The 13,382-nt window shown below is 44.7% G+C and overlaps 1 protein-coding gene across 1 annotated transcript in view; it reads left to right on the plus strand.

Moving 5' to 3' along the window:
* BACE1 (beta-secretase 1) overlaps window positions 1-13,382 on the plus strand; it is a 117,832-nt gene that overhangs the window by 23,421 nt on the left and 81,029 nt on the right. The window lies entirely within an intron of this gene.

Here is a 13,382-nt window from a genome sequence, read left to right on the forward strand (position 1 = left end):
GGTATAGTAAGCTCATCATAGGTACTGCAAAACTCCGTTTTCCGTCAGTCACTCTGGTTGAAACAGAGAAACGAGGCTCTTTGTCTGCTTCCAAGTGCTTATTTATTAATATCGTTTCTTTTTTAAAAAGCGTTGTATTTTTCCAATGTCATTGGAAGAAGGGAGATTTCGAAGAAAACCTTTCTGTGTGATGGAAGTCTGTGGCAGCTTAGGTGTAACCCGAGTGTAAATGCGCAACTGGGCTTCAACCAGAAGCTCGTGAGCTACTGATACCTCTCTATCTACCTGCCAGTAGCTCTTCTGTATGTATCCCACCCTTCTAAATTGTAACATTTTGCTTGGATGAATGAACGTTTGTATGACAGAATTGTGTTCTAAGACATACATGAGTGAATTTTCAGAACTCCTCAGCTGACCATTGAAGAAAAATGGCTGAGTTTTCAAACTATAGTTTAAGCCCATAACGCCCATTCATATCTTGCATCGAGGTATTTTCATTTGCTTAGATGCCTCCCGTTTTCAACCGGTTGTCTGAAGTCCGGAAGTGAGGAGCAAAACATCGCCTACATCGTTTGAAATCTCATTGCCCTAGCAATCCGGAAGTGACAAACCGTTTTTCTCTGAAAGTTGTGTAGTCGTTGCGCCGGAAGTCGGAATGTGTGACGCGCTATTCAGGCGCCCGGCGACTTTCCTTTCAGTCCCGGGGCTGCCGAAGTGCTCTATACACGGTAAGTATCAGGGCCACAATTCAGGGAATGGGACATTAAGGAAGAACGGACCGGAGAAACCATGACCATAGTATGAGGGTACGAGCGGCTTTCCCTGATTGGATGTGGGGTACGAACGGAAAACGTTACCGGCCTCATCCATTCACAGCTATAGCTCTTTTTCCGGAGGGGGTGAGCTGGGGGCTTTAGCGAGAGAAGAATCGAGAGTGGTTTCAGCCTATGGAGCAGAGTAGACCGTTCTCACGCGCCATACTTTAAACCTTTACGGGACGCCTCTCAGGCACACTGGGGCAACGTGCAAGGTATAGTAAGCTCCTCATAGGTACTGCAAAACTCCGTTTTCCGTCAGTCACTCTGGTTGAAACAGAGAAACGAGGCTCTTTGTCCGCTTCCAAGTGCTTATTTATTAATATAGTTTCTTTTTTAAAAAGCGTTGTATTTTTCCCATGTCATTAGAAGAGGAGAGATTTCGAAGAAAACCTTTCTGTGTGATGGAAGTCTGTGGCAGTTTAGGTGTAACCCGAGTGTAAATGCGCAACTGGGCTTCAACCAGAAGCTCGTGAGCTACTGATACCTCTCTATCTACTTGCCAGTAGCTCTCCTGTATGTATCCCACCCTTCTAAATTGTAACATTTTGCTTGGATGAATGAACGTTTGTATGACAGAATTGTGTTCTCAGACATACATGTGTGAATTTTCAGAACTCCTCAGCTGACCGTTGAAGAAAAATGGCTGAGTTTTCAAACTATAGTTTAAGCTGATTTTTTTAATTACTATTTGCATAGTCAATGGTTGTTAGTTGCAAAACATAAATAAGCAACAACTATAGCTTCGTAGCATAGCGTACTGAAAAGGCTTCAGTTCTGAATTGGTGAGACTGTGAAAGAACTATAAGGAGTCACACTGAAGTTTCATCAAAGGCTGTGAAGGGTGGTACTGCTGCAGAGTTAAGTTTTTTTTTTTTATATTTCTTTTTATTTGAAATTAACATACACAAGCAAGGCAATAAGAATGTCATTCGAAGTACCAGTTCAAACGAGGAAGGAGAAGACATTATGACAAATCAGCACTCAGTATTAGGAAAGGGAGGGGGGAGGGGCATGGGTGAATCCGTAGACATTTTACAATAAAATAGCCAGAATGTGGGGGGAGTGTGGATCATCATTATTATCTAATACAGGCGGCATGCATATATCCCCTGTTCCAAGGTCCCCAAACTCTATCCCATTTCCGGGGACGACCCCGGGCCAAATACACCGTTTTTTCCCTGAACATACACCAGTCCATGTTTTCCTTCCATACTTCGACAGTAGGAGGCCTCTGGGACCCCCACAACTGAGCAATATCTCGCTTTGCAATCATGGCCCCCAGGGTCGCCCACTGAGTTTGGGCTGCATTATAATCTGTGGGTTCCCAGATATTTAACAAGCAGCGCCTGCAGAGTTAAGTTTTATTTTTGTCCTCCTAAGGTGAAGGCAAAAATGGAGGGCTCGATAGGGACCTGTCTCAGCATCTGCTTTCTAGAACTGCCGTGCTGAACAACGGCAAGACCCGGCCCACTTAAAGCCCTGCTCATTGGGACTGCAAGGTGGTCCGTTGATAATGCGTGAGGGACTGCAGGGCGCTCTGCGATGGCCTTTTTTGCACCGTGTTAAGGATGAGGTGGCTGTATGACGGTCTAGTGACGCTATGTGAGGAACTAATGGGCGCCATATAAGGGTTTCTTGTGTACTGTGTCGTGTCTTGGGGGCTATGTGATAGGCTGTTGATGTCACATGAGGGACTGTTGGGTACTTTACCATCCGATGCTGTCATGGGCTGAAGCTATTAAAGCACACTATGGACGATTCAAAGTGTTGCAGGGTGGTGGGGGTGAGGGGGGAGAGATAGAATAAAGAGGGAAAGAAGGCCTCGTGGAGAGAAGGGGATTTGTTTCACAATCATGAGTGTATAGTGTTTACGCTGCTCGCAGACGTCTTCAAAGCGGTGCAGTTTAACACGCCTACACGAGATGGCATCAACGTATATGTTGCTGCACACCTGGCGCCCCACCCCCTGCGGAGGGTCAACGAGACGCTCGATTGAGCAGGGTTGTATCTGCTTTAGCCTCCCTCCCTCACTGCCCGCCGCCTCTTCGCATCTCCATGGTGAAGCACTTCAGGCTCGCATTTAAAGAGGTCAATTTAAGGCCGCTCGTGGCCCAGCTCTAAGTGGATGAATTAAGAGACGTCTATAAGAATGGAAGAGAGAACCTGATGTTCTATCTGCGCACGGCGCGTGGGGGCCGCTTCAGCGGGAGGGGGTCACGCGGGTCAGGGAGTGCAGATAGCTTGCCCACCTGCGGCCCCGAGTTGAAATGTGTGCAAGTGGATGAGAATAACTTTACTTTCTGGTGCTTGAAGTTTTACCATCCGGCTCGCTCCGCTCCCTTCTGTCCCCACCCACCATCACCCTCCCCGGTTTTCTGTTTACTTCCACGTTGAACTCCCCACAGCTTCACTTTAGATTTCGGGGAGGGTGAGGGCTGGGAGAACAGTCACAAAGGACACAGCTGGCTGCACGCACTTTTCATGGCACTGTTAGATCTCTTCCAGGGGTCCCGGGACTGGACCCTGCTCCAGGACAGCAAGGTTTGGTCCAGCAAGGAGGACGGGAGGCGATCGGAAGATGCTCGGGGGCCACACGGATCTGCCTAGGGGAATGGAGGTGAGGAGAGGTGGGGATTTCGGGGCGGGGCAGGAGCTCTCGGCCAGCTGAGCTGCTGCCAGGGGGCACGGAGGATGCCACCCGCAGGCCTAGCTGTGTTTCTGGGATTGCAGCATGTATGTACATTGTAGTACAAGCATTTGAATGTATATGTTTACGTTCCTGGTGCATCTGAATTGTAACACGATACGCATTTGAATGGAATTTGCGTTTGCTATGTTCATTTGGGTTAGATTTTGAGTTGTTCTCTTCCATAATTATCGTAAAGCTTTATCTGGCTTGATTCTGAGAAATAAGCAGGGTCTGTGTGCAACCCTTTAGAAGCAAAGCTGCCTTCCAGTTACCACAGCAGGTTCCAACCTGTCAGCACCACCGCGCCATCCTTCCACAGCACCACCGCTCCATCCTTCTACAGCACCACCGCTCCATCCTTCTACAGCACCACCGCTCCATACTTCTGCAGCATCACCGCGCCATCCTTCTACAGCACCACCACGCCATCCTTCTACAGCACCACCGCGCCATCCTTCTACAGCACCACTGCGCCATCCTTCTACAGTACCCCTCCCCCATGCTTCCACAGCACCACTCCCCCATGCTTCCACAGCTCCACTCCCCCATGATTCCACAGCACCACCACTCCATGCTTCCATAGCACCACCACTCTATCCTTCCACAGCACCATCCTTCCACAGCACCACCGCGCCATCCTTCTACAGCACCACCGCGCCATCCTTCTACAGCACCACCGCGCCATCCTTCTACAGCACCACTGCGCCATCCTTCCACAGCACCACTCCCCCATGCTTCCACAGCACCACTCCCCCATGATTCCACAGCACCATCCTTCCACAGCACCACCGCGCCATCCTACCACAGTCTGTGTATGTGCGTGGCTCTGTCTGTGTGTGTGCGTGGCTCTGTGTGTGTGTGTGTGTGTGTGTGTGCGTGGCTCTGTGTGTGTGTGTGTGCGGCTCTGTGTGTGTGCGTGGCTCTGTCTGTGTGTGCGCGCGGCTCTGTCTGTGTGTGTGTGTGTGCGTTATTATTCTTTATGGGGTGGGTAAAAGCTTCCCTACCCTTTAGTTGGCAGTTGTTTTGGTTAAAAGACGGTATACCTCCTAGTGAGCTGCTGCTTGTGACGGGATGGACCCCTTCCATAGCACACCACTCTATCCTTCCACAGCACCATCCTTCCACAGCACCACCTCTCCATCCTTCCACAGCACCACCACTCCATCCTTCCACAGCACCACCGCGCCATCCTTCCACAGCACCACCGCGCCATCCTTCCACAGCACCACCGCGCCATCCTACCACAGTCTGTGTATGTGCGTGGCTCTGTCTGTGTGTGTGCGTGGCTCTGTGTGTGTGTGTGTGTGTGTGTGCGTGGCTCTGTGTGTGTGTGTGTGCGGCTCTGTGTGTGTGCGTGGCTCTGTCTGTGTGTGCGCGCGGCTCTGTCTGTGTGTGTGTGTGTGTGTGTGCGTTATTATTCTTTATGGGGTGGGTAGAAGCTTCCCTACCCTTTAGTTGGCAGTTGTTTTGGTTAAAAGACGGTATACCTCCTAGTGAGCTGCTGCTTGTGACGGGATGGACCCCTGTCCTCTCTCGCTTGCTGACAGGACTCTGAAGCACTACAAGGCTCAGTCACTGAATAAATAGTCGGTGACTGCAGTTGAGCTTGCTCTACGTTTTCCAGCCACCTTCATGCTTGTGGTTGTTGAGAGTTTGTGTTTGCAGTTCATACTTGATGTGGTTGCACCCCCTCACAGTTTTAACATTGCTCCAGCTGCAATAACCAGTAGCAGACTTTTTTTTTCTTTTGCCTTTCACGCGGACTGTTACATTTTCACATGTGACTGCAATTATTTAATACACTGGTGCTTGTTACTTGCAGGGAGATAACTCTCGAGGGTGGGCAGGGACGAAAAGGATTTGTTTTGAAACTTTTAGCGTTCTGCCCCTGAGGAATCAGTGGGTGCATTGTTGTGGCTCTCTGTGTGTGTGGGTAGGGCTCTGTGTTTGTGGGTAGGGCTCTGTGTGTGTGGGTAGGGCTCTGTGTGTGGGTGGCTCTGTGTGTGTGTGGGTAACTGTGTGTGTGTGTGGGTGGCTTTCTGTGTGTGTGGCTCTGTGCCCGCGAATAATCTATACTACTCTCTAATGCTCACCTATTGCCATTGTAAATGACAATACCATTTATTTATGTTAAAAAATTTTTTTTTAAATGTCATGAGCAATGCCAATAGCTCTACCTTTGATAATGCCGAGACCATTGCATTGTAAATGCTTGTTTCTAATGATGCTTGCTCTTTTTATGAGTCTTAAAAGATACATAGTATTAATAGTCAAGTTACTTACCTGAACTTTAGTTTTGCAGCTGAAGAGTATTCTAGAGGCATATGCTGTGCATTATTCTACAAGTTGTTGAGTCTGAAAAAACATTAAAAAAGGAACCTTTTTTTTCTCTTTTGTGTGTAGACCATAGGTAGAGCCTTCATAACGCTAGATGAAATCTACTGTGAGCCCACAATGCCCCTCTACGTGTTCACCATCTTCAAACTTCTTTTTCCTCTTGATAGTGATTTGTGAAGTACTTATATAGTGATGGTGTTTAAATCCTTTATCTCTCTAATGCTTGGCTCTACTTCACTGTGGAGGCCGGTGGTTAGGAGGATGACTTTGAAATAGTCTCCGGCTACAAAACTATTGTTACTCATACATAACATGAATCTCCTCTAGATTCACACACTGTGTATTAACTGTATAGCAGTAGCTCTCCTTGGGTAGGGGTTGTGAAGAGCAAGCAGTGAAATGTTTTAACGCCACCTGTTCCAGTGCCACTTCCTGTCACCACTGGGCATCATGGCAGTCGTGTTCAGTAAAGGTATCTGTTGAACATCTCAGCTTCCCACTCTTCTTTTAGCAATACATTTTCTACTAATGCTAGTGAACCACAGATCTAGTAGACCGCGCTTTTGGTCTGGGCAGTATAGTCTTACCAGCCGTTGCATAGCAAAGGTCGATTCTGTTCACAATCCTCGCAGATATTTCCCTAGCGCCTGGCTTATCTAACTAAGAGCGGGACACAGGCTATATATACTCAACACTATTTCAACTGTAGATTCTGGGTTTTAAGGGAAAACAGGAAAGTGAACTGTTCGATTAATATGAAAGTATGAAATTACCTTTGGGATGAAACTATGATTTATCCTCATCAGAAGGCTATCCGAAGTATCTGCAAACACAGTTATGCATTAGTGCCAGAACTTAACAGGCCTTCTCAAGCATGTAGTAGCTACTTAGAAAGGAGTCTTAACAGTGAGCTACTTTAAGGTTGATTTTATACACTGGTTCAAAAGGTGGAGCATGAGTCTATTTAGTAATGTATGTACGTTCCCTCTAGGAGGTAACTAACACATTGGTAGATAAACATATTTCACCCCTTTAGGAAGGTATGGGTAACAGGTATGCCAAACAATTTCTATATTTTAAAAATTATTTATTTTGTGCACCTCATAGGTATAGAAATATATCCATAGAAAAGCATACCTTAATGGGTGTCATTCAACTGTTAGAAATATAGAAGAATAAGCAGGTGGGAACAGTTGATGGTTATTAGGAAGGGAATCGACAGCACAACTCGTGGATAAATCACTCCATTGGTTAACCACTCATCTTCCATTTACCTGAAGAAAGGAGGGTTTGGCTAGTCACATCATTATGGCCAGGAGAGTGGGATGGATGACAAACGTGTAATAATGTCTCTTTTAGACCGACTGCATAATGCAGTTTTACCCGGGACACAGATCTCTGCACTACCTTTGGAGTACTTTCATAGATATACCCTACCTCCTTCTAAAACGACTAGTGGAGTTTTGAGTGTAGGGCCGGCTGGTAATGTAATACCAGGATGTAGCGAACCAAGCGGACTGAAAGTAGTAAATAGATTTGAGCCCGTAACAAGCCTCACAGACCTGGAGGCTTGTGATTGACTGCGAGTGGAGGCCTCAGCCCACCCCGTGGAGGAGGAAATCTGGGACAATAACCAGGGTAAAATAACCATGGTAAAATAAAAATCCCTGAATGCCAGACAAGAAGCAAGTATTAAATTAGCCTCCTGGAATGTGGCTGGCATTTGGTCAAAGTTGGGTAACCCTCACTGGTTAACTTACTGGCAAAATGTGGACATTTTTGCCTGCAAGAGACCTGGGCGACTGATTCTACATTTATTGATTGGTTTCACTCATTTTAAAAGGAGGCACTTCCATCTACCTCAGGAAGAGCAAGTGGGGGTTTATTGACTTTGGTCTCGAACACTTTGTCACTGAGAATCAAAACATGAGAACACTTGAGTCCCTACTTCCATCTTATTCTGGTTGAGGAGGATAGTGACTGGGATTGGCTTTTAATACATTTTTATACTAGTAACTTTGGGAACAACATGCTGACAGTAGTGGCACGTGGGTAGGTGATTTTAATGTTCAGTCATGCAAGTCCAACCTAAATAAGGTTTGTGGCTTAGAGGATACATTGGGGTACCCCATCCGTCAATTTAAGTATCTTGAATACCGTAATATCCTAAATAGACTGCTAATTGCTAGAAATGTGATAGTTATCAACAAGGCAAATCCACAGATGGGTGATCTTTTGAATACTTTCTCCCGAAACAAGTACAAATCTACCCTTGACTATGTTCTGATGTCTGAGACTTTTCAGGGAATGATAAAACAAATTGACATTCAATTTTCTCGTTTTAGCGACCACGCAATCCTTTTTACGACGCTGGCAATGGCTCTGCATAATAGCACGCCCATATTAAAAATTTAGAAACCAGCTATGGCAAGGAAAAATGGCTACCAATTAAAATGTAGCCAAATTAGTCCCGCAAATTATATCTAATAGCAAGGAAATTGTCTTAATTTACATGGAACTTAATATTTCTCCTGATTCACTTGCCAATCTTTTTTTGAATTTTTTTGTCGAGGTAAACAGGCTCTGACTTGCTCTAAACCAACAATTGATGCTCCATCAAATCAATGCTTTGACCATTCTTGCACACAATCCCTAAAAGCATTGCATATAACACTTAAAGGGATGACCTAGAAATAGTGGCCTGATAACGCACCTGCCTAAAAACTATTTAAGGAGCCAGGAAGGCAAGGAAAAGAGTCCTGAGGGTGGAGGCATGGGAACACTTAGAAAATGCAGCAATCACCAAAAGTAGTAGTAATTTTTGGAAGGTAATTAATACCCCTTTTTAAAAAAAATCCCTCTGATCCCAAGCTGCATACTCACGTGAGCAAAGAGGCAAGGGTGGCCCGTTTTCAGCGGGTTTTTTGCTCTTCGGACACCCTACCAACCGAATACCCCCATGGTTCTACCCCTGCAGGACCACTTAACATTTTTGATTGATGAAATAAAGACTGGGCTAGGGAAATGTATTGGCGTGAAGGCCCGAGCCTCGATGAGCTTCCCATTGATCTCTTCCTAATGCACCAGGATCTGTGGGCCCCCCGCTAGCTAATGTTTATAATGCGATAGCAAGAAATGGGCCCTTAGCACCATGGAAGTCCAACATAATTGTACCGATTTTCAAACGGGGCTACAAAGAGAACCCCCAGAATGATAGAACCATTTCTTTGCTAGACACTACCACAAAGCTCATGGGCCATTTACTGTTACATAGGATGGAAGAGTGGGCCAGGGAGAAGAATATCTTGATCCAGGCGCAGTATGGCTTTCAAAATGGCAGAGGCACTATAGATCAGTGCCTCAACCTAAGTCTGACCTTAGACAATTATTCCAGGGCAAAGGGAAGCCGGACTTTCATGGCATTCATGGGCTTAGCTGCATACGATTCTATGAGCCACTCTAAACTATGGAACTTAATGGAGACTATGAGGATTGATACTGCTATAATACATTTTCTCCATAAATTTTATTCCAGTGCAACAGCCGTTGTCCGCTATAGTAAAAAGAGGGAACACATGCGTCCATTTAAGATCAGTAGGGAAGTAAGACAAGGATGTGTCCTCGTCCCTTTTTTATTTTCAATCTATACAAAATGGATTGAGGCAGCCCTTATGGGGTCTACTTCAGACTTTTCCGTCTTCAATAAGTTTAAAGTACCAATAGTGGTTTACGCAGATGATGTGGTCTTTATTGCCAGAACGGGGCTAGGCCTCCAACGTTTTATAAAGGAATATACAGCTTTTATGTCCTCTCTGAACCTGAGGGTCAATGAATCAAAATCTTTCGTTCTCATAACAGGGACACCTTTAACTAAGAAAAAACATAAAGTTCCACATAGGGACACTGAGACTAGAGGTGGTAGAGTCCTTCCCGTACCTTAGGATTATCTTTGACAAAAATCAGTCTTGGTCAAACATGGTCGATAACAGGACCCTAGTGATGGAGAGGACTATGGGAGCAATCTCATGCTTCGTTAAGAAGCTGCGAACAAAACATCTTCTATCAATCAAAAAGAAATATTGAGCAAAGACAGTATCTGCTGTTTCCTATGGAGCAGGAGTGTGGGGTATGGCTCCTCTAGATCAACTGCAAAACAACAGTTGATGGACAGAATGCAGAACAATGTCATACATTCACCCCAGTACAGAGATTTGGGCCTAAATCCATCGTTGTTTTGCACTCCACACCACCCCAGTTCAGACATGGCCATATGCAAATCAGCCTTGACCCTGTGCCTCATGGGAACAGTCCAGCCCGAACTGCCAAGCCATGTCTTTCCTGGACCGGAATCAAGCATCCTAGGACCAGTTTCTGGCTATCAGCCGTCTTCAGCCACGATAGCTTGACTCCAGTGGTGTGGAGAGCATGGGACTCAGGTCTGAGCATACCCATCACACTCGGGGTGACAAATGCAAAACAACAGTTGATGGACAGAATGCAGAACAATGTCATACATTCACCCCAGTACAGAGATCTGGGCCTAAATTCATCGTTTTTTTTGCACTCCCCACCACCCCAGTTCAGACATGGACATATGCAAATCAGCCTTGACCCTGTGCCTCATGGGAACATTCCAGCCCGAACTGCCAAGCCATGTCTTTCCTGGACCGGAATCAAGCATCCTAGGTCCGGTTTCTGGATATCAGCCGTCTTCAGCCAGGATAGCTTGACTCCAGTGGTGTGGAGAGCATGGGACTCACGTCTGAGCATACCCATCCCACTCGGGGTGACAAATGCAAAACAAGAGTTGATGGACAGAATGCAGAATAATGTCATACATTCACCCCAGAACAGAGATCTGGGCCTAAATACATGTTTTTTTGCACTCCACACCACCCAAGTTTAGACATGGCCATATGCAAATCAGCCTTTACCCTATGCCTCATGGGAACAGTCCAGCCCGAACTGCCAAGCCATGTCTTTCCTGGACCGGAATCAAGCATCCTAGGACTGGTTTCTGGCTATCAGCCGTCTTCAGCCAGGATAGCTTGACTCCAGTGGTGTGGAGAGCATGGGACTCACGTCTGAGCATACCCATCCCACTCGGGGTGAATGTATGACATTGTTCTGCATTCTGTCCGTCAACTGTTGTTTTTGCATTCCTCTAGATCAACTCCCAAAACTGGAAGACAGAATTTTTAAGAGTGAAGTTTCTCTTCACAGATCTTCCTCAGATTATATATGCCATCTAGAGCTGGGATTGCCTTATGTGTCAGACTGTATTAAGTTGGCACTGATTTATGTTATGGCATTCCATATGGCGCAGGGACACGGTAAACTTAACACAGTCTATTATATAAAATTGCCTAAAACTAGACCACATTCACAAAATTACTTGGCTCCAGTATGTGAAGACAACTTTTACCTCACTTGGGCTAATGGAACTGTTTGACGACCCTAGTGCATGCCGGAAGTTCTCAAAGCAGGAACTAAAGGCCATCTACCTAAATAAGGCTGCCCTTGATCAACAGGAAGCCAACTGTGCAAGTAAATCTGTTCTATTATATCAATAAACACCATCAATCTCGGGGGCAGGGAGTATTCTTATTTAGAAAACACCAGAATACCACAGCATAGATACACCCTGACGAGGTTCCGAATGAATCTAATCCCACTGATGCTGGGCTTTCCTGCACAGAAGTTCAGCCATTCTGATTTGTTATCTTGCCCTTGAGATGATGTATCAAAACAATCTAGTCTGACCTCCATATATTCATATTTTATGGTTACTACAAGGAAGAACGCGCAATATTTACCCTCCCAATTTTAAGACGTTTTAACTTTAAGTGATGCCATGTAGCACTTTCCGATCCTTTTATATGTTGTTCAAAAGCTACTTTTTTATGGGCTTGTATAAGAAGAAGGAAAACTTTGTACCCTAGTCTTCTCTAATCTGGGAATAGGAGGCATTTGTGTTTACAAGACATTATGGTTTGAAGTATCTCGGTATTGCCCAGCACACCGGGACAAGATTTGAGCCTCATCGAGGGACTCTCTGTTTTTAGAAATGGATTTTGTCTCAGATGTTTACATATTTATTTTTTAAATGTTTTCTTGTGCTTTCATGATCCGAGTTTTAAATGGATCGAATAAAGAAAAAAATGATTGATTGATTCATTTTTTAGTTCAATAGTTTATTAGGTTTAAAGAAGCATATAAAATAGTTAAATACAATTAAAAAAAAGTGATACAGGTGATGAAAATCCAAAAAGAATAATATAACAGTTGTGATCAAGACACAAAAAGTTCATCCGAAATAATTCATACGTGTGTTAGAAAATACGAAAAGATTATACCAAGGAACCACAATGAGCATCAAAAGTATCACCATGAGATAAGAAAGATATGTAGAGAGAGACAGGAGACAAGAAAAAAGAGAGAGCGCGAAAAACAGGACAGTAAGAAAAGAAAGAAAGAAAAGAAGACAGAGGAGAAGAGGGAGAAAAGAGGAAGAAAGAAAGGATCTTCTGTGGGGCTACATATACAGACAAATACAACACTCAACTAGGCAATACAAAGGGATATTGGTCAACCAAACCTTTCGAAGCCAAATCCATATATGTATCCAAAGCTCTCCAAACACCACTAGAGATCGAGGGAGAGAGATGGGCTTCATCAACCGAAGTGTGTGCACTTCTCAAAAAGGAGACCCATGCCCACCAAGTGTGGTAAGAGACAGAGGAAAAAGACTTCCATTCCGTAAGAATCACTTTAACAGCGACAGTCAATAAAAGATCCATTAATTGTAATTCCAAGGAATCTAAGGGCAGAGGTACCCGAGATGCCAATGGGCCCAACAAAATCATGGGAAAGGAGAGCTGGAATTGAATTTTAAAAATGAACATAAGAAGTTTATGTATTAAATGCCAAAAGGATTGAAGAAGCGAACACTCAAAAAACATATGGGGATAACCACCAGCAGACAGACCACAACTCCAACAAAGGTCATTATCCTTCAGATTCAGAGAATGTAAGCGTACTGGAGTCCAATGAAGAAGATTAATAGAGAAGAATTTAGATTAAATTAAAGAAGGGGCAATTTTATTGCGAAGAGAAAGCTTCCCAATCAACTGCCAAGAATCTGAATAAATATGGTCAGAGAGTTCCTGATCAAAATGCCGTAACCATTTATGTTGGGTAACAGTACACAAGGCAGAAGAAGTGGAGGACAGAAATTTATACATTTTGGCAGCCACATGATCAGATCGAAGCCACAACTGGAATAACGTAATGGTAGGAGAATTTGGAGCCAGACGTAACTTAGCAAGAGCAACTTTTATTTTTAAAAAGGTGTAGAAATCCAAATTAGTGAGAGAAAATTGTTGAGCTAAAGAGGAGAAGGGTACCGGATCATTATTGGAGTCATAAAGATGACGCACTAGCGTAATCCCTTTAGTAGCCCAATACGACATCAGCGTGGGATCAATAATGATTTTAATCCTAGAATTACGCCATAGTGAAGACCATCTCGATTTATG

Source organism: Lissotriton helveticus, chromosome 3_1 (assembly GCF_964261635.1).
Source record: "Lissotriton helveticus chromosome 3_1, aLisHel1.1, whole genome shotgun sequence".
Taxonomy (NCBI): domain Eukaryota; kingdom Metazoa; phylum Chordata; class Amphibia; order Caudata; family Salamandridae; genus Lissotriton; species Lissotriton helveticus.